At 48.4% G+C, this 19,283-nt stretch overlaps 1 protein-coding gene across 6 annotated transcripts in view; it reads right to left on the bottom strand.

Moving 5' to 3' along the window:
* SLC8A1 (solute carrier family 8 member A1) overlaps nucleotides 1-19,283 on the bottom strand; it is a 337,787-nt gene that overhangs the window by 298,960 nt on the left and 19,544 nt on the right. Inside the window, exon 1 of one of the 6 annotated variants that reach the window (XM_043512219.1) lies at nucleotides 4,949-5,114. The exons of 2 other annotated variants lie outside the window; for them this stretch is intronic. The gene's annotated coding sequence lies outside the window, so the exon portion shown is untranslated. Of the gene's footprint in view, nucleotides 1-4,948; nucleotides 5,115-19,283 lie in introns of those variants that run through there. 3 more of the 6 variants (XM_043512214.1, XM_043512218.1, XM_043512217.1) reach the window with 3 other exon arrangements.

Raw genomic sequence — 19,283 nt, 5'->3', positions numbered from 1 at the left:
GTCACCCAATGAAGTTATTAGGCAGCAGATTTAAAAACAAAAAGGAAGTATTTCTTCATACAACGCACAGTCAACCTGTGGAACTCACCCAGGGATGTTGTGAAGGCCAAAACTATAATGAGGTTCAAAAAAGAATTAGATGTGTTCCTGGAAGATAGGTCCATCAGTGGCTATTAGCCGAGATGGTCAGGGACGCAAGCCCCCAGCCCCTGACTGCCAGAAGCTGGGACAGGAGATGGGTCACTCGATAACTGCCCTGTTCTGTTCATTCCCTCTGAAGAGCCTGGCATTGATCGCTGTCAGAAGACAGGATACTGCACTAGATGGACATCGACCATAATGGGTCAGACTATTCTTATAGTCTGTACTGTATAGACAGGATGGGATGCCCCCTGGGGCAGAAAAATATGGGCACTCTTCCCAGGAGAGGGACTGTAGGCTGATAGAGGGACATCAGTGAATCAACCAAAGGCAGCTGAAGTGCAAGAGCCAACCTGTTTTCCTCTACCAGTCTGCTTCAACCCTGCCCTGCCAGACCCACCCCTAGGGCTGACCATGGCCTGTTCAGTCCTTGGCTGTCTGTTGAGGCTGCCAGAGAAAGGGTATCAGTCATGATGATGGTTTAGGGAACATGGACTTTTGCCCTCTAGATGATAGCTTGAGACCAACAGCTAGTTTCACACAGGCACTGAACAGCCTCCTGGGGAGAATGCTGTCAGTCACTGCCACACTGGGCTGGATGCAATGACCCCCCTGTAGCTGCCTGCAGTGCTGGTAAGCCTGGAGAGTCCCAGGTAACTGCTGGGCCAGCTGTGTACCAGCTGCTCAGACAGCAACAGCTCACAGGAAGAACACTGTTTGCAGCTATGTTCAGGGCCCACCACAGCCCCTCCCTATCCCTTAGCCACATGGCCCAGGGTAGGTGGAACTTCCCTGGGACAGGGAGTTGCTGAACCCGCAAGACATGGGAAGGAGTGACCCTGCTGGACTGCCTGAAAGGGAGACAGCAACTCGGAAACCCTTGCTCTCCTTCTGTGTCCACCAGTCCAGCCCTCGGAGCTGCTAAACCCGCTCTGCTGTTGGCAGCTGCAGCCATCTGACATCTGACCTACCCCTGCACTGACTGCCATCTCCAGATAGACTGAAGGCATGGCCCCGTGTAGAGCACAGTGTGGGAATCCAATGCCCAAGCGACTCTGGCACAGGTGATGGTAGCAAAGCTCACATCGTCTGACCAGATATAGGTAGAAACAGTCTTAGTCACGCTGCTACCTGATGGTCTGACAGCAGCTGGAAATCCATAACCAGACTCTCGAACTGTCCTGAGGCCAGCAGATCTGCATCATCTTTATTGGTGGCCTTTCTCAGACAAGCACTTCCATCTTGTCTTGAGTACGTTTAAAACAAACAAACCGCTAGCTCCAATCTCTACTAGACAGCAGTAAAGCATTTGACTGCCCTTGTAAGGTGAGAGGAGTTGGAGACAGAGCTAGGTATCAGCAGTGCAATTAAGGCACCGTAGCCCAAAGCTCCCAGCATCATTCTATCCCTGTAGATGCTGACAAATGCCAACATGTCAGTGGCAATCGGTATTTACAGATGGGAAAACAGAAGCAACTCCCTTAGGCACAGGGAGGTTCAGTGACTTGTCTGGAAGGCCCTGTGGTCCACTGGATTTGGAATAGATTAGGTTCGAATCTGGACGCTGACTTGAGGTGTGGGTTTTGGCAACTTCCTCCCAGCCTTGTTTTTTTCCACCTGCCTTCCAGGCAGAATTCATGCTCATGCTGAACTTGGAAATGAGTGGATGAAAGGCATTATGTCAGAGCTGTAAACGCAACTCAAGTTCTTGGCTTCCTGCCTTGCCCAGAGTCTGCTGGGTCTCACTCGCCTCTCCTTCACCTCACCCCCCAGACCATAGCCAGCCTGAAACTCCCAAGGTCCATCAGCACAGCCGGCTGTGACCTAGAAAAATCCACACCAGGGGGATCTCCAAGCCAAGTCAGTATAAACAACAATTTCAACCTCTCCAAATATAGTCAAAGGCCTGTCCTCACTGAAACCAGCTCAGTAAAACACATCAGGCCAGCCCCTTTTCTAAACAGGACTTTCAGAAGTCAGAATAATCATAATGCTTTCAAATATCCCGGTTCCCTCTCTCCCTAACCCCAGCAACCATCAAAAATAAACAGATAAAGAAAATACCCCCCCCCCATAGCATGTGGGGATGATTGGGAGAGCTTGGGCGCTGATAGGCGGCAGGTCTCAGGACTAAGCTTTTAATGCAAGTCAGAACCTGACCAGTGGAAGGATCTAGTCCCTGCATATTAATGAAATGCCCAAGTGATACTTTGACAAGGTCCCTCACCAAAGGCTCTTAAGCAAAGTAAGCAGTCGTGGGATAAGAGGGGAGGTCTTCTCTTGGATCAGTAACTGGTTCAAAGATAGAAAACAAAGTATGGGAATTAATGGTCAGTTTTCAGAATGAAGAGAGGTAAATAGCGGGGTACCACAGGGGGCTGTACTGGGACCAGTGCTGTTCAACATAGTCATACATGATCTGGAAAAGGGATCAACAGTGACGGGGCAATGTTTGCAGAGGATACAAGATTACCCATGGTAGTTAAGTCCAAAGCTGACTGCTAAGAGTTACAAAGGGATCTCACAAAACCGGGTGACTGGGCAATAAAGTGGCATATGAAATTCTATGTTGATAATGCAAAGTAATGCACTTGGGAAAACAATCCCAACTATACATATAAAATTATGGGGTCTAAATTAGCTGTTGCCACTCAAGAAAGATCTTGGAGTCATTGTGGATAGTTCTCTGAAAACATCCACTCAATGTGCAGCAGCAGTCAAAAAAAAGCAAACAGAATATTGGGAACCATTAGGAAAGGGGATAGATAAGACAGACTGTCATAATGTCACTATGAAAACCCATGGTATGTCCACACCTTGAACCCTGCATACAGTTCTAGTCACCCCATCTCAAAAACACACACATTATAACTGGAAAAGGTACAGAAAAGGGCAAGAAAAATAAGGAGCTATATGGAACAGCTTCCATATAAGGAGAGATTAAAAAGACTGGAGATACTCAGCTGAAAGACAACCAAGGGGGAACACACTAGAGGTCTATAAAATCATGACTGGGGTGGAGAAAGTGACTAGGGAAATGTTATTGACCCCTTAACACAAGAACCAGGGGTCTCCCAATGATATTAATAGGCAGCAGGTTTAAAACAAACAAAAGGACATACATCTTTACGCAATGCAGAGTCAGCATGTGGAACACCACATCCCCTGGCAATGTAAAGGCCAAAAGTACAACTGGGTTCAAAAAAGAACTAGACAAGTTCATGAAGGATAGGTCCATCAATGGCTATTAGCCAGGATGGGCAGGGATGCAACCCCATGCTCTGGGCATCCCTAGCCTCTGCCTGCCAGAAGCTGGGAATAGGCAACAGGGGATGGATCACTGGATAACTGCCCTGTTCTGTTCATTTCCTCTGAAGGACCTGACACTGGCCACTGTCAGCAGACAGGATTTGAGGCTACATGGACCACATGTTCCAGCCCCTGGGGCTTTCAGAAAAATACTGTGACCCCCCCACACTTGCAATAATCCAGACAAAGCCTACGTGATGACTGCTTTTTAACGGATTTCCTAATAGGACCGATCCCATATTGCTCGGAAAGAGAATCAGAGTTTAATCAAATCTGCAGATTATCTGCTTTGCCCAGGGAACCGGATTAAATACCTAAAGAGAAGGGATGGTGGGTTTGTTTTGAAAGGCACGGACAAAAATCAATACACGTCTGATAGCAAGATGTTAAATCCAGCAGATTAACCAACCCGGAGCCCACTTTGCACATGCACGCTCTGCTCTTCCTTGCAAGAGAGAGGCACCTTGGCAGGCAATTAACAGCACTGCTGTGAGCCATGATGGAGGGGCTCGTCCTTCCCGGGCTAAGCCTGGTTCTGCTCTGATGTGCCGGGATTCCCTCACCGCTAGCCGGCTGGCCTCCTGCCCTTAATCTGCCCTCTCCCCACCGCAGCCCCTGCTGTGCCCTTACCCCGCGCGGGCTTTCCCCGCGTGGGTCTCCCTGTCAGCGCCGGGGAGGTTTGCGCATCCCTGGACCTGGCTCCTTCGCTTTCCCCTGCTAAAGCCAGGCGGCGCGGAGAGAAACCCACGGAGCCGAGACCAGGCTCCGCCCGGAGGCACCGCGCGGTCCCCCCGGCAGGCTCGGTCACCCTCCCGGTCCGTGCCGGCTCCCCGGCAATGAGGGTGCAAGCGGGGCGCCGCCGCCGCCTCACCCGGGCGCAGCTCGCCTCGCCCCGTGCCGGCTCAGCCGGGGTCCCCGCGGGCTCGGAGCGTTCGGCCCGGGCGAGCCTGGCCACAGCAGCCCCGCAAGCGCGCTCGTTCCTCCCGCTCCCCCCTGCGGCAGCCACCGGCCAGGACGGCGCTCGCCGCGGTGGGGTCTGTCCCCCGCGAGCCCGAGGGAACCGCAGCCCGGCCCTGCCCCGGCGCCCCGGCTCTTTGCACAATTGCAACTGAACTGGTCGCAGCGAGCTGCCCAGCGCCGGGACCGGACCCGGGCTGCCGCACACACCCTCGGCTACCCCGCCGCGGCCGCCCCCGGGACCGGGACCGGGACCTGCTGCCCCTCCCGACGCTCCCCGCCCCCGCGGAGCGGGAGGGAAATACAAATTCCCACCGCCAGCCGCTCGGCAGCGCTGCCCGGAGCGCACTGGCCGAAGCCTCTGGTTCCCCGCGGGAGCTGCCAGCCGCCCTCCACGGCGCCCCCAGCCCGGCGCGCTGCGGGGCCCCCAGGGGCGTGCGCCCGGCCCCGGGAGGGTCCCTGCGCCCCGGCTGCGCTCCGCGCCCGCCTCCCCCAGGCGGCCCGGGCCAGGCCACCTGCGCCCAGAGGAACTGGCTCCTACCTGGCGTCCGCAGAGCTCAGCCCCGGGCGGGCAGCGGCCGGGCCATGGCGGGGAAGGAGGCGCGGAGCCGGGGCTGTCAGCAGGAGCGCGGATGGCCCGGCAGCCGCCCCCTCCTCCTCATGCTCCCCGGGCGGGGCAGAAGCGGCGGGTCTCCCAGGCGAGAGCCGGCAGTTTTCCGCAACGCGCCCGGCCGTGCCCGCCTCCCCGACCGCCGCTGCGCTCTGGCTCTGCGAGTGAGGGGCTGGCTCCGCGCCAGGGCTCTTATCAGCGCGCAGACCCTCCCACCCGGCAGCCTCCCCTCCCGGCCCGGTCCCCAGCCTGGCCCGGCCTCTCCCCCCGCCCCCGCCCCCGCCCCACGGGCCAGGTCCCCCAGCGCACCGGGAGCTGCGCAGCGCTCTCCGCCGGGCCCGCCCAGCCAGCAGCACCGGCCGCGAGCATCTGGGGCCGGAGTCCCCTGCGGGAGGGGGGCAGCTGGCAGAGACCGACAAGTCCAGAGCAGCGCTGGCAGCTAAGGGGAGCAGGGCAGAGGTGCGGGAACTGGGGTGCCGCTGCACCCCCTGGCTTGAAGTGGGGGTTTCCATCCTAGACAGGCTTCACAGCTGGGTTCAATGGCTCTCAGCCTCCCCCCCACACACACATTGTTCCAGTCCCCTGGAGAGAAGTGGATTCCCCTAGGAGATCACTGGGGAGGGGCCCAGGCAGCTGGGGAGGGTAAGGAGCGAACTGGGGGAGAAGGGGGGAGGGAGGAAGGAGTGGGGAATGTATAAGGACCAAATTCTGGTCCCTGCCGTTTCTGTCTCACTGTAGGATTTGCTCTAGAGTTGGCCCCTGTTAAAGGTGCTCTCAGAAATGTAGGGAATGGTTCTTGCTGCACTGGAGTGCACAGAGAGAGGGAGGCAGCTCACCCTTCTCCAGGGCCATGGGTTGGGTTTGCCCAGTCAGCCAGAGCTAGAGTTGAGCACCACCTGTTAATAGTAGTAGTAGTATTATGGCAGAGGGTAAAGGCCCCCATGGAGATCAAGGTACCATTATTCTAGGTGATCTACACATAAAGAGAGAGAGAGTCCCTGCCCCAAAGTGCTTGCAGTCTAAATGGACAAGCAGCATTACTAGCCACATGAGAATAAGTGACTTGCCCAGGGTCACATAGGAAGTCAGTGGCAGAGCAGTGAACTGACCTATGTTGGCCGAGTTCCAGGCCAGGACTTTAACCACAAAACCATCCTTTCCTGATCCCCTCGCCTTCCTCATTTCACATTCTTAAAAACTGTAAAACACACCATCTTTCCCGTGCCTGGGAAAGTCTTGGTGTGAGTGCTTTCAGCAGACCCTGCCAACAGTCCTCTACCCCATAAGAACGGCCATACTTGGTCAGACCAAAAGTGCATCTAGCCCCGTATCCTGTCTTCCGACTGTGGCCCCTGCCAGGTGCTTCAGAAGGAACGAACAGAACAGGGCAGTTATGAAGAGTGATCCATCCCCTATTGCCCATTCCCAGGTTCTAGCAAACAGAGGCTAGGGACATGAACAAGGTCAGCTCCCAGACTGCTGCACTGGGCAGCACAGCATGGGGAGGAAGTGACCAGCCCTCTGTGGAGAAAGAAGTGGTTTGGAACTATTTAGAAAAGCTGGACGAGCACAAGTCCCTGGGGCAGGATGCGCTGCATCCGAGGGTGCTAAAGGAGTTGGCGGATGTGATTGCAGAGCCATTGGCCATTATCTTTGAAAACTCATGGTGATCGGGGGAGATCCCGGATGACTGGAAAAAGGCTAATGTAGTGCCCATCTTTAAAAAAGGAAAGAAGGAGGTTCCAGGGCACTACAGGCCAGTCAGCCTCACCTCAGTCCCTGGAAAAATCCTGGAGCAGATCCTCAAGGAATCAATTCTGAAGCACTTAGAAGAGAGGGAAGTGTTCAGGAACAGTCAGCATAGATTCACCAAGGGCAAGTCATGCCTGACTAATCTAATTGCCTTCTGTGACGAGATAACTGGCTCTGTGGATGAGGGGAAAGCAGTGGACGTGTTGTTCCTTGACTTTGGCAAAGCTTTTGAGACGGTCTCCCACAGTATTCTTGCCAGCAAGTTAAAGAAGTATGGGCTGGATGAATGGACTATAAGGTGGATAGCAAGCTGGCTAGATTGTCAGGCTCAACAGGTAGTGATCAATGGCTCCATGTCTAGTTGGCAGCCGGTATCAAGTGGAGTGCCCCAAGGACTGGTCCTCGGGCCGATTTTGTTCAAAATTTTCATTAATGATCTGGAGGATGGGGTGGATTGCACCCTCAGCAAGTTTGCAGATGACACTAAACTGGGAGGAGCAGTAGATACGCTGGAGGGTAGGGATAGGATACAGAGGGACCTAGACAAATAAGAGGACTGGGCCAAAAGAAATCTGATGAGGTTCAACAAGGACAAGTGCAGAGTCCTGCACTTAGGACGGAAGAATCCCATGCACCGCTACAGACTAGGGACCGAATGGCTCAGCAGCAGTTCTGCAGAAAAGGACCTAGGGGTTACAGTGGACGAGAAGCTGGATATGAGTCAACAGTGTGCCCTTGTTGCCAAGAAGGCCAATGGCATTTTGGGATGTATAAATAGGGGCATTGCCAGCAGATCGAGGGACATGATAGTTCCCCTCTATTCGACATTGGTGAGGCCTCATCTGGAGTACTGTGTCCAGTTTTGGGCCCCACACTACAGGAAGCATGTGGAAAAATTGGAAAGCATCCAGTGGACGGCAACAAAAATGATTAGGGTACTGGATCAGATGACTTATGAGGAGAGGCTGAGGGAACTGGGATTGGGATTTAGTCTTCGGAAGAGAAGAATGAGGGGGGATTGGATAGCTGCTTTCAACTACCTGAAAGGTGGTTCCAAAAAGGATGGATCTAGACCGTTCTCAGTGGTAGCAGATGACAGAACGAGGAGTAATGGTCTCAAGTTGCAGTGGGGGAGGTTTAGGTTGGATATGAGGAAAAACTTTTTCCCAGGAGGGTGGTGAAACACTGGAATGCGTTACCTAGGGAGGTGGTGGAATCTCCTTCCTTAGAAGTCTTTAAGGTCTGGCTTGACAAAGCCTTGGCTGGGATGATTTAGTTGGGGATTGGTCCTGCTTTGAGCAGAGGGTGGGACTAGAGACCTCCTGAGGTCCCTTCCCACCCTGATATTCTATGATTCTATGACACCATCCCTGTCCATGCTGGCTAATAGCCATGGATGGACTTATCCTCCGTGAACTTATCTAGTTCTTTTTGAACCCTGTTATAGTCTTGGCCTTCACAACATCCTCTGGCAAACAGTTCAACAGGTTGACTGTGCGTTGTGTGAAGAAATACTTCCTTTTTCTTTCCCCATAGATACTAAGGTCAGAAGAGACCATTATGATCATCTAGTCTGAACTCCTACACAACACAGGCCACAGAATCTCACCCACCCACTCCTGCGAAAAACCTCTCACCTATGTCTGAGCTATTGAAGTCCTTAAATTGTGGTTTAAAGACTTCAAAGAGCAGAGAATCCTCCAGCAAGTGACCCATGCCCCATGCTACAGAGGAAGGTGAAAAACCTCCAGGGCCTCTTCCAATCTGCCCTGGAGGAAAATTCCTTCCCGACCCCAAATATGGTGATCAGCTAAACCCTGAGCATATGGGCAAGATTCACCAGCCAGATACTACAGAAAATTCATTCCTGGGTAACTCAGATCCCACCCCATCTAACATCCCATCACAGGCCATTAGGCCTATTTACCATGAATATTTAAAGATCAATTAATTACCAAAATCATGTTATCCCATCATACCATCTCCTCCATAAACTTATCAAGTTTAATCTTAAAGCCAGATAGATCTTTTGCCCCCACTGCTTCCCTTGGAAGGCTATTCCAAAATTTCACTACACTGCTGGTTAGAAACCTTCGTCTAGTTTCAAGTCTAAACTCCCTGGTGGCCAGTTTATATCCATTTGTTCTTGTGTCCACATTGGTGCTGAACTTAAATAATTCCTCTCCCTCTCCTGTATTTATCCCTCTGATATATTTATAGAGAGCAATCATATCTCCCCTCAACCTTCTTTTAGTTAGGCTAAACAAGCCAAACTCTTTGAGTCTCCTCTCATAAGACAGGTTTTCCATTCCTTGGATCATCCTAGTAGTCCTTCTCTGTACTTGTTCCAGTTTGATTTCATCCTTCTTAAACATGGGAGACCAGAACTGCACACAGTATTCCAGGTGAGATCTCACCAGTGCCTTGTATAACGGTACTAAAACCTTCTTATCCCTACTGGAAATACCTCGCCTGATGCATCCCAAGACTGCATTAGCTTTTTTCACAGCCATATCACATTGGCGGGTCATAGTCATGCTATGATCAACCAGTACTCCAAAGTCCTTCTCCTCCTCTGTTACTTCTAATTGATGCGTCCCCAACTTATAACTAAAATTCTTGTTATTAATCCCTAAATGCATAACCTTACACTTCTCACTATTAAATTTCATCCTATTACTATTACTCCAGTTTACAAGGTCATCCAGATCCTCCTGTATGATATCCCGGTCCTTCTCTAAATTGGCAATACCTCCCAGCTTTGTATCATCCGCAGACTTTTATTAGCACACTCCCACTTTTTGTGCCGAGATCAGCAATAAAAAGATTAAATAAGATTGGTCCCAAAACTGATCCTTGAGGAACTCCACTGGTAACCTCCCTCCAGCCTGACAGTTCACCTTTCAGTAGGACCCGTTGTGGTCTCCCCTTTAACCAATTCCTTAGCCACCTTTCAATTTTCATATTGATCCCCATCTTTTCCAATTTAACTAATAATTCCCCAAGTGGCACCGTATCAAACGCCTTACTGAAATCTAGGTAAATTAGATCCACTGCGTTTCCTTTGTCTAAAAAATCTGTTACTTTCTCAAAGAAGAAGATCAGGTTGGTTTGGCACGATCTACCTTTTGTAAAACCATGTTGTATTTTGTCCATTTACCATTGACTTCAATGTCCTTAACTACTTTCTCCTTCAAAATTTTTTCCAAGACCTTGCATACTACAGATGTCAAGCTAACTGGCCTGTAGTTACCCCGATCACTTTCTTTTTCTTTCTTAAAAATAGGGACTATATTAGCAATTCTCCAATCATTCGGTACTACTCCTGAGTTTACAGATTTATTAAAAATTCTTGCTAATGAGCTTGCAATTTCAGGTGCCAATTCCTTTAATATTCTTGGATGAAGATTATCTGGGCCCCCCGATTTAGTCCCATTAATCTGTTTGAGTTTCACTTCTACCTCAGATATGGTAATATCTACCTCCATATCCTCATTCCCATTTGTCATGCTACCATTGGCCCTAAGATCCTCTTTAGCCTTATTAAAGACTGAGGCAAAGTATTTGTTTAGATATTGGGCCATGCCTAGATTATCCTTAACCTCCACTCCATCCTCAGTGTTTAGCGGCCCCACTTCTTCTTTCTTAGTTTTGTTCTTATTTATATGGCTATGGAACCTTTTACTATTGGTTTTAATTCCCTTTGCAAGGTCCAACTCTACTTGACTTTTAGCCTGTCTCACTTTATCCCTACATGTTCTGACCTCAATAAGGTAGCTTTCCTAGCTGATCCCTCCCATCTTCCACTCCCTGTATGCTTTCTGCTTTTTCTTAATCACCTCTCTGAGATGCTTGCTCATCCAGCTTGGTCTACAACTCCTGACTATGAATTTTTTCCCCTTTCTTGGGATGCAGGCTTCTGATAGCTTCTGCAGCTTTGATTTAAAGTAATCCCAGGCCTCCTCTACCTTTAGATCCCTAAATTCTTCAGTCCAATCCACTTCCCTAACTAATTTCCTTAATTTTTGAAAGTCAGCCCTTTTGAAATCAAAAATCCTAGTTGCGGATTTATTTTTGTTAATCCTTCCATTTAGCTTGAACTGAATTAGCTCATGATCACTTGAGCCAAGATTATCCCCTACAACCATTTCTTCTATGAGGTCCTCACTGCTCACCAAAACCAAATATAAAATGGCATCCCCCCTAGTCAGTTCAGCAACTACTTGATGAAGGAATCCATCAGCTATCGCATATAAGAAAATCTGAGCCCTATTATTACTACTAGCACTGGTCTTCCAGTCTATATCTGGGAAGTTAAAGTCTCCCATGATCACGCGGTTTCCATTAGTATTTATTTTATTAAAAACATTAAAAAGGGCTCTATCCATATCCAAATTAGATCCTTGGCGGTCTACACCACAAGCACTATCCCAGGGGAGGCTCTACTAGTTTTCTTCCCCAATGTAATTTTTGCCCAGACGGACTCGGTCTTATCCATTCCATCACTTCTTATTTCTTTACATTCTACCTCATCATTGATATACAATGCTACTCCACCACCTTTACCTTCATTTCAGTCTTTCCTAAACAGCACATACCCTTCAATACCTGTAGTCCAGTCATGACTACTATTCCACCATGTTTCTGTTATCCCTATAATATCTGGTTTCACTTCCTGCACCAGTAGCTCTAGTTCCTCCATTTTGTTACCTAGACTCCTCGCATTGCTGTACAAACATCTTAATTTTTGCTGTTTGGCCTCGCTCACATTCTGTACCCTATAAGGCACAGTCATTCTACAGCCAGTATAACCTATTAGACTGGTATCAACACTGCCCTTCTTCCTTATATACATTCTCCTACCCATGGCTGTATGCTTTACTTCGTTTTCTTCCCTCTCAATGCTAAAATCCAGCGTGGAGATTACCTGGACATCTCCCAACCATCTCCCCCAAATTCCTAGTTTAAAGCTCTCTTAATCAGTTGTGCCAGCTTCCATCCTAGACGTCTATTTCCTTCCCTACTCAGATGAAGTCCATCCCGAGAGAACTGTCCTCTGTCCGTGAATGCCTCCCAGTGGCCATACATCCCAAAGCCCTCCTTATAGCACCACTGCCTAAGCCATCTGTTGATAGTCATAATCTTGTCACACCTTTGTTGCCCTTCTCTAAGAAGAGGCAGAATCCCACTAAAGATCACCTGAGCCTCGATTTCCTTAAGCGTCTTCCCCAGCCTAGCATAGTCTCCCTTAATACTTTCCTGCAAGAATCTAGCTGTATCATTTGTTCCACATAGATTCATAGATACTAAGGTCAGAAGGGACCATTCTGATCATCTAGTCCGACCTCCTGCACAGCGCAGGCCACAGAATCTCACCCACCCACTCCTATGAAAAACCTCACCCATGTCTGAGCTACTGAAGTCCTTAAATCATGGTTCAAAGACTTCAAGGAGCAGAGAAGCCTCCCTCAAGTCAACCATGCCCCATGCTACAGAGGAAGGCGAAAAACCTCCAGGGCCTCTCCAATCTGCCCTGGAGGAAAAATCCTTCCCGACCCCAAATATGGCAATCAGCTAAACCCTGAGCATATGAAGGATAATTAGGGGAATCTTTCCTGCTCCCTTTAGGATCCTTTTCAACCTCAGGTCTACATCCCGTATCTTAGCACCTGGAAGACAGCACACCCTTCTATTCTCTGGATCAGCTCTGTTTACATGCCTGTCTATTCTTCTCAGTAAAGAGAAAAGGAGTACTTGTGGCACCTTAGAGACTAACAAATTTATTAGAGCATAAGCTTTCGTGAGCTACAGCTCACTTCATCAGATGCATTCTGTAGCTCACGAAAGCTTATGCTCTTATAAATTTGTTAGTCTCTAAGGTGCCACAAGTACTCCTTTTCTTTTTGCAAATACAGACTAACACGGCTGCTACTCTGAAACCTCTCAGTAAAGAGTCCCTGATCACATAGACCTGCCTTTTCCTGGTGATGGTGCTATTCTCCAGTCTATCCCCTGTTCCCTCTGGCTGCAAGTTCTTTCCATTCCTATTCTCCCTTGTAATCCTCTTCAACCTATCCTGTATCCTCCTGGGGCTCATATTTGGTGTAATCTTCATTGACTCTTCCACTTTTCCTATAGGACTAGCCATTCTTCTCTTCTTCCTTGCCCTTCCACCTTCAGTGACTACCTGCTGAGCCCCTTTTTCATTTTCCAACTCTGCAAACCTGTTCTTGAGCTCTATTTCTCCCTCACTAGCCCATCTTTTCCTCTGCCTGGTTCTTTTAGTCACATGCTTCCACGGAACACTTTCCTCACCCAGTCCCCCTCCAAATTCCCCAGTCCTGCTTCCATCTGCAAGTCTGAGCTTTTTCCTTCAGATACCTCATGTCTTTGCTCCATAATCTGCTCAAACCCCTTCCTAAACTCAACCAGACTTTCCACCTGCATCTCCAAACCTTGAATCTTCTCCTCCATCAGCTCTATCAGACGGCATTTCATGCAGACAAAACTCTTACCAGGTCCCCCCTCCAGGATCATGTACATACTGCAGCTTCCACATCCAGTCATCCTCATTGTGTCTTCCACTACATGGGTCACTCCCACTGCTGCCTCTTTATCTGTCATAGCCTTCCCACCTAAATCCTGTTAATCTGGGAAACACAAACCACACCAAAACACCACCACCCACAGCAAAAAACAAGCACCATAATACAAACTTCCACTCAGACTCCCCTGTTTACAGCTCTGTTTGCTGGCTCCTGTGCCACTGCCTGGCTACCTTTATAGGACCCCTAGTCAGAGTTGCCCCACCCCCAATCAGGGCTTAGCTTCTCTCCCAGCACAAAGCCCCTACAAGCCTCTACACATGTTTGTTTTAAACCTGCTGCCTGTTAATTTCATTTGCTGACACCTAGTTCTTGTGTTATGAGGAGTAAATAACTCTTCATTATTTACTTTCTCCACACCCATCATGATTATATAGACCTCTATCATGTTTCCCCTTAGTCATCTCTTTTCCAAGCTGAAAAGTCCCAGTGTTATTAATTTCTCCTCATATGGAAGCTGTTCTATACCCCTAATCATTTTTGTTGCCTTTTTCTATTCCTTTTCCAATTCCAATATATCTTTTTTGGGATGGGGTGACCACATCTGCATGCAGTATTCAAGATGTGGACATACCGTGGATCTATATAGAGGCAATATGATATTTTCTGTCTTATTATCTATCCCTTCTCCTGGGAGCTTTTTTGACTGCTGCTGCACATTGAACGGATGTTTTCGGAGAAGTATCCACAATGTCTCCAAAATCTCTTTCTTGAGTGGTAACAGCTAATTTAGACCCCATCATTTATATGTATAGTTGGGATTATGTTTTCCAGTGTGCATTGCTTTGCATGATCAACATTGAATTTCATCAGCCATTTTGTTGCCCAGTCATCCAGTTTCGTGAGGTCCTTATGTAACTCTTTTTGGTTAGCTTTGCACTTAACTATCTTGAGTGATTTTGTATCCTCTGCAAACATTGCCACTTCACTGTTTACCCCTTTTCCAGATCGTTTATGAATATGTTGAATAGGACTGGTCCCAGTACAGATCCTTGCGGGACACCACTATTTATCTCTCTCCATTTTGAAAACTGATCGTTTATTCCTACCCTTTGTTTCCTATCTTTTAACCAGTTACTGATCCATGAGAGGACCTTCCCTTTTATCCCATGACTGCTTATTTTGCTTAAGAGCTTTTGGTAAGGGACCATTTTAAAAAGCCATGGAATGGCCTTTATGCTTAACCCTCAGGAGTGATGAGAAAAATGATCAAATACAATCATCATACCAGCTTCCCAAGACTATTAAACTGCACAATCACAGCCCTATAGCAGTGCCAGTACTTCTTGATAACACACTGTACAAACGATCAGTACATTTGCTGCACGAATGAGGACATCGAGGCGGGGGGTTTTGGTAGGTTTTATTTATTCTTTTTGTATTGCTGTGCAACACCAAACCCCTCCAACTAGGGTCAGGTGCCCTGAAAGAGAGAACTGGAGGTCAGAGGTTTAGCACAGGGAAGCACCCCCACCCATATTGCCAAAATATATCACTATAATTACCAAGGCCCCATGCTGTAAGTCATTCCCTGCAGATGCATCCCTGCACCTTTGTGGAGCCATCAACTTCAGGGGGATCTGTGAGGCATAGAAGTCTGCCTGAATGGAACCACTGACAGATTAGGGGCCATTATTAGGAATTAAATCCCTGGTAGCTTTTCTCACAAGAGCATTCTGTGAATAATCACATGCTTAAAGTTAACCACATGCATAAGTCTGTGCAGGATTGGGACCAGCTGGGGAACTTGGGCAAGTCACTTAAATGCTCCATGCCTCAGTTTCCCCATCTGTAAAACAGTAATAATGATAGTGCCCCCCCCACCCTTTTTGTCAAGTGCTCTCAGATCTACAGATGAAACATGCTATAGAAGACCCAGGTATGATTATTATAGTTGTTACGTAGCATTGATTTCACCAAATACCTTGTAAGTTATCCTTTAGTTGCAAAAGTAATAGACCCTAAATAATTCAACAGCTTAGTGGCAGCATACTTGTATGTGTCATCTGTCTGTCCCTGTTTCACTCAATTTCAAATTCTGTGTGTGTGAAGCGCCCAGTACAAGGGGGACTGAAATCCCTCCTGGAGGCCTCTTGGTGCCATCGTCATAATAATACAACAATTAATAAGTGAACAAAATAACATTTAACAGGAATTACTAAACTTGCACAAAGGACATGGTATTTTACTAGTCTTAAGAAATTAAATGAGTGATTAATTAGTATCATTATTTGTTTTTGGTAGCATCCACAGTGCGCAATATGCTATATAAATACAAAAGAAGGTGTTGGGCCTGTCCTGACATCTGTGGGATGTGATCCATTGATCTATCTATCTATCCACATACACCGCCCCCTTCATCTAGTTATCTATCAATCTATCTCAGCAAAATAACACCTTTTATTTGCTTGATGTAATAATACAGCAAATGAATGAATGAAGCCAGTAGGTCACAGCTCAACATACAAACAACCATGATACTCATTTTGCAAAGCATACTAAACCTTATATGCACAACAGTAACCAACAGAGCTCAGAGTTTAATTAGATGTCAGGAGCAGAGTTCTCCCTTAAGCTTCCTGTTCCCTTACAGTTATGGTCACTGACCTACTTTCCAGCTTTTCTGCTGAATGTGGTGCAAAAGTCTTCTGGAACCCCAGGGCACTAACTCTCCTACAACAGTCCCTAGCCAATGAACTTTCCTGGGAACAGTCTGTGTTGATGTACAAAGCTACTCCCAGCCTGCCTCTCTCTGCACATTCGCTTTTCATGTTCCAGCTTCCCCAATGCCTCCTGCTGGTGAATTCACACATTAACTTGGCTGTGACTTTTTATGTTGTCTGGGGAAGGGGACCATAGAAAATCCTAGTATGTGAGCCCTTAATATGATTATTAGAAACCACACCGGTGATATTATTTCTGATCTTTGCATTACATTGGTGCTCAAAGGTGCTTTCCAAGATGAAGGCCCCCATTGTGCTGAGTGCTGCACATACACATAGTTAGACACAGTCTAAGGCCCTGATCCTACAGGTCACAGTGTGCAGATGCAGCAAAGTTAATGGGCAAAGGGATCTGCCCGTGTGGATCCATTCACAGCATCCAGCCCTACGAAGAAATGACAGAGAGAGGGTGGGGGAAGGAAGTATGAGTATCCCCATTCTTAGAGATGGGGAACTGAGACAGAGAGAATTTAAATGAATTGGCCAAGGCCATAGAGGAGATCTGTGGCAGCCCTGAGACCAGAACCCATTTAGACTGTGAGCTCATTGGGGCAGGGACTGTCTCTTACTGTGTGTGTTTGTGCAGCACTGGGCATGAAGGCCCCGATCACGCTTGGGTCACCCAGGCTATGGGAATATAAATGCTAAATACAAACAACAGAAATAGAATCTGTAAGGGGAGCTAGATGGAGACTGAGAATGAACAGCAAGTTTTAAAATATAGCTACAGAAAATATGAGGTCAAAACTTGCCACGGGACAGTAAGAGAGGAGAGAGGGATCAGTGAGATTTTTAGAACCTCTCAGAAAGTAATTATGATCCACTAACAAATGTACCCACCCCAAACCCCACAGCACTTGAGGCACCGATTCCTTTCTCATTGAGGTCTCCAGATGGGGTCTATCAACAACCACTTTCATAGGTTTGACTTATAACAGCAAGAGGATAGGTGAGGTGTGGAGACGATGGGCATGAAGGGTCACTGTGGCTCCCCACCACCATCTCCCCCAGATGTTACGCCCCCCCATCCCTCACTCAACACTTGAACAAGTCAGACATTTATGCCTTTACTTTTGAAACATCTCCAGTGGAAGTAGGTCAAAACAAAGCAGCGACATGGAGTGGGGGATGAGGGGGAGGAAACTAGGGGCCATGAAAGAGATAGGGGACCAGGAGCAGAGAGGAGAGGACACTCTCAGGGATGTGTTGATGGGGCAAAAGGACCAGTTTCCTTCCTTTCGCCCCCCCCCACTTTTGTGCCCTGATTCTCTCTGCCCCTTTTAAGTTTTAACACCCACAACAGACAACACATCTGTAGATACAGAATCCACGCGGCTTGTGATGCTGAACTAAAGCACTGTCCATGCAGTCATTTATTAACATGCACTCACAGACTGCACATTTCTTTCTGCTCAGCACCCAAACCCCCTTCACCTTCCTGCCCAAGGGAATGCAATTTCTGCAGGCCATTGTGTACGTATGCAGAGTGAAAACTACACACCTTTAACAATCAGGAACAATATCACACAGTGCGATGCAAATCCCAGAGCACAGCGTGGAATGCTGCAATCCGACTTTTCTCTGTTCAATACCTTGGATGAGATGAAATCCAAATTCTTGAATGAATGGGATGGGATAACCTTTAGATTATTCCTCGCTTGAAAATGTCATCCACCTTGGTCCCTGTGAAGGAGGTGAAATGGCTAGTGGTGGTGAAGATAAGACCAGACCTCTGGCTGCTGCACACTAATACATTGTACTTACTTTTGGAGAGGAGTATTGGGCCCCCAACAGAGGATATGGATGGGGCTTTTTGCTCCCAGCATCCATTGTGGAGTCACGTGCTGCTCTAGCCAATAACAATCTTCAGTGGATGTCACCTCTCTGAACTACTCCCCAGCCTCAGTCCACATCCCTCCCGAGTCTCTGTGGTAGAGGATGACGGTGTGCTCCTGTATGCCAACCAGTTCTGCCAGTAGCACTTCCCGTGATGCAATCTTGGATATTCTCACCAAACTGTCTTACACTCCCATCAGTGCCTCGAGTGAGCTTTCTTCACTGCTGCCCGGGGTGCCCTGGGCCCTGTGTCTCTGAACAGACCTGGGGTCTGACCACCTGGAGCTCATATTCCATTACCCCTTTCACAACAGTGTTGCTTGGACCTGAGCAGAAAGATGACTTGGAAACCGAGTGTCGAGCAGGACGTAGCAGCGTGAGAGGGAAGCATGGAAATGGAATGACACCACCACGCACCCTATCTCATGCTGTTCATGGGCTTCCTCTTCCTGGAGTCCTCTAGCCATTGCTCGCTGAGCTGTTTCCAAGGGGCCGAGGCAGCAACATTGGTCGTCTTCCCCATGGCCTCAGCAGGCTCTCAGGGAGTGCGTCTCAGCCACTGGAGCACTCTGAGAGCGAACGGCAGCCAGCTGTTCAGTCTCCCACGAGATGGCCTGCATGGCACCGGGGCCTGGCTTGGCCTCTGTGGATCCTTCCAGTGTGCCCCTCGGGAAGAGTGCAGCAATGTACACTCTGGCGTTTTTCACACCAGTTCATTGATAGAAGCAACATTCTGGCCCACTAGCTAGAGGACAGGAAACTTTCCATGGCACATTTTGTGGTGCACTTTCTCAATTCCCAGAGGGCTTTCCTCACATGGATGAAATCACATGGCATTTCTTCGGCTTCCCGGATGGTTGGAAGCCCTGTCTACCCTGGGTTCGTTTGCTCTAATGTAGCTGCACCACCACGGAGATTTGTCAGGGTGAGCTGCACTGCTCCAAGCCTCATTTCACCACGGGTGCAGTGCATCTACATTAAGAGCTGATACCGGTATAGTTACTCCTGAGCAAACCTTCCCTGTCTAGACAAGCTCTGAGTCTCACCCCTTGTGCTCAGGAGGGTCAGCCAAAGCCATGACAACTGTCTGGTAAGCTTTGAAGATTGTAACATAACCAAAGAAGGGAGGAATTTAGTGTGGAACACGAGATCTCTCAGAATATGGAACAGATGCTACGGGGAAGTGGTGGGAGCTCTATTGGTTGAGACATTTAAAACTAGGCTAGAATATTGACTGTAGGGAACAATTCTACAGGGAAATGGTCTGGATGGTCTAACAGGTCTTCTCAATCTATGGCTTCTACGATTCTTTGAGCAATCCTTTTACATAAAAGTAAAGCTTAGCTACCA

Source organism: Dermochelys coriacea, chromosome 3, assembly GCF_009764565.3.
Source record: "Dermochelys coriacea isolate rDerCor1 chromosome 3, rDerCor1.pri.v4, whole genome shotgun sequence".
Lineage (NCBI taxonomy): Eukaryota > Metazoa > Chordata > Testudines > Dermochelyidae > Dermochelys > Dermochelys coriacea.
Note: the sequence above shows the minus strand (reverse complement) of the source record. Positions and strands in the feature narration are given on the sequence as shown.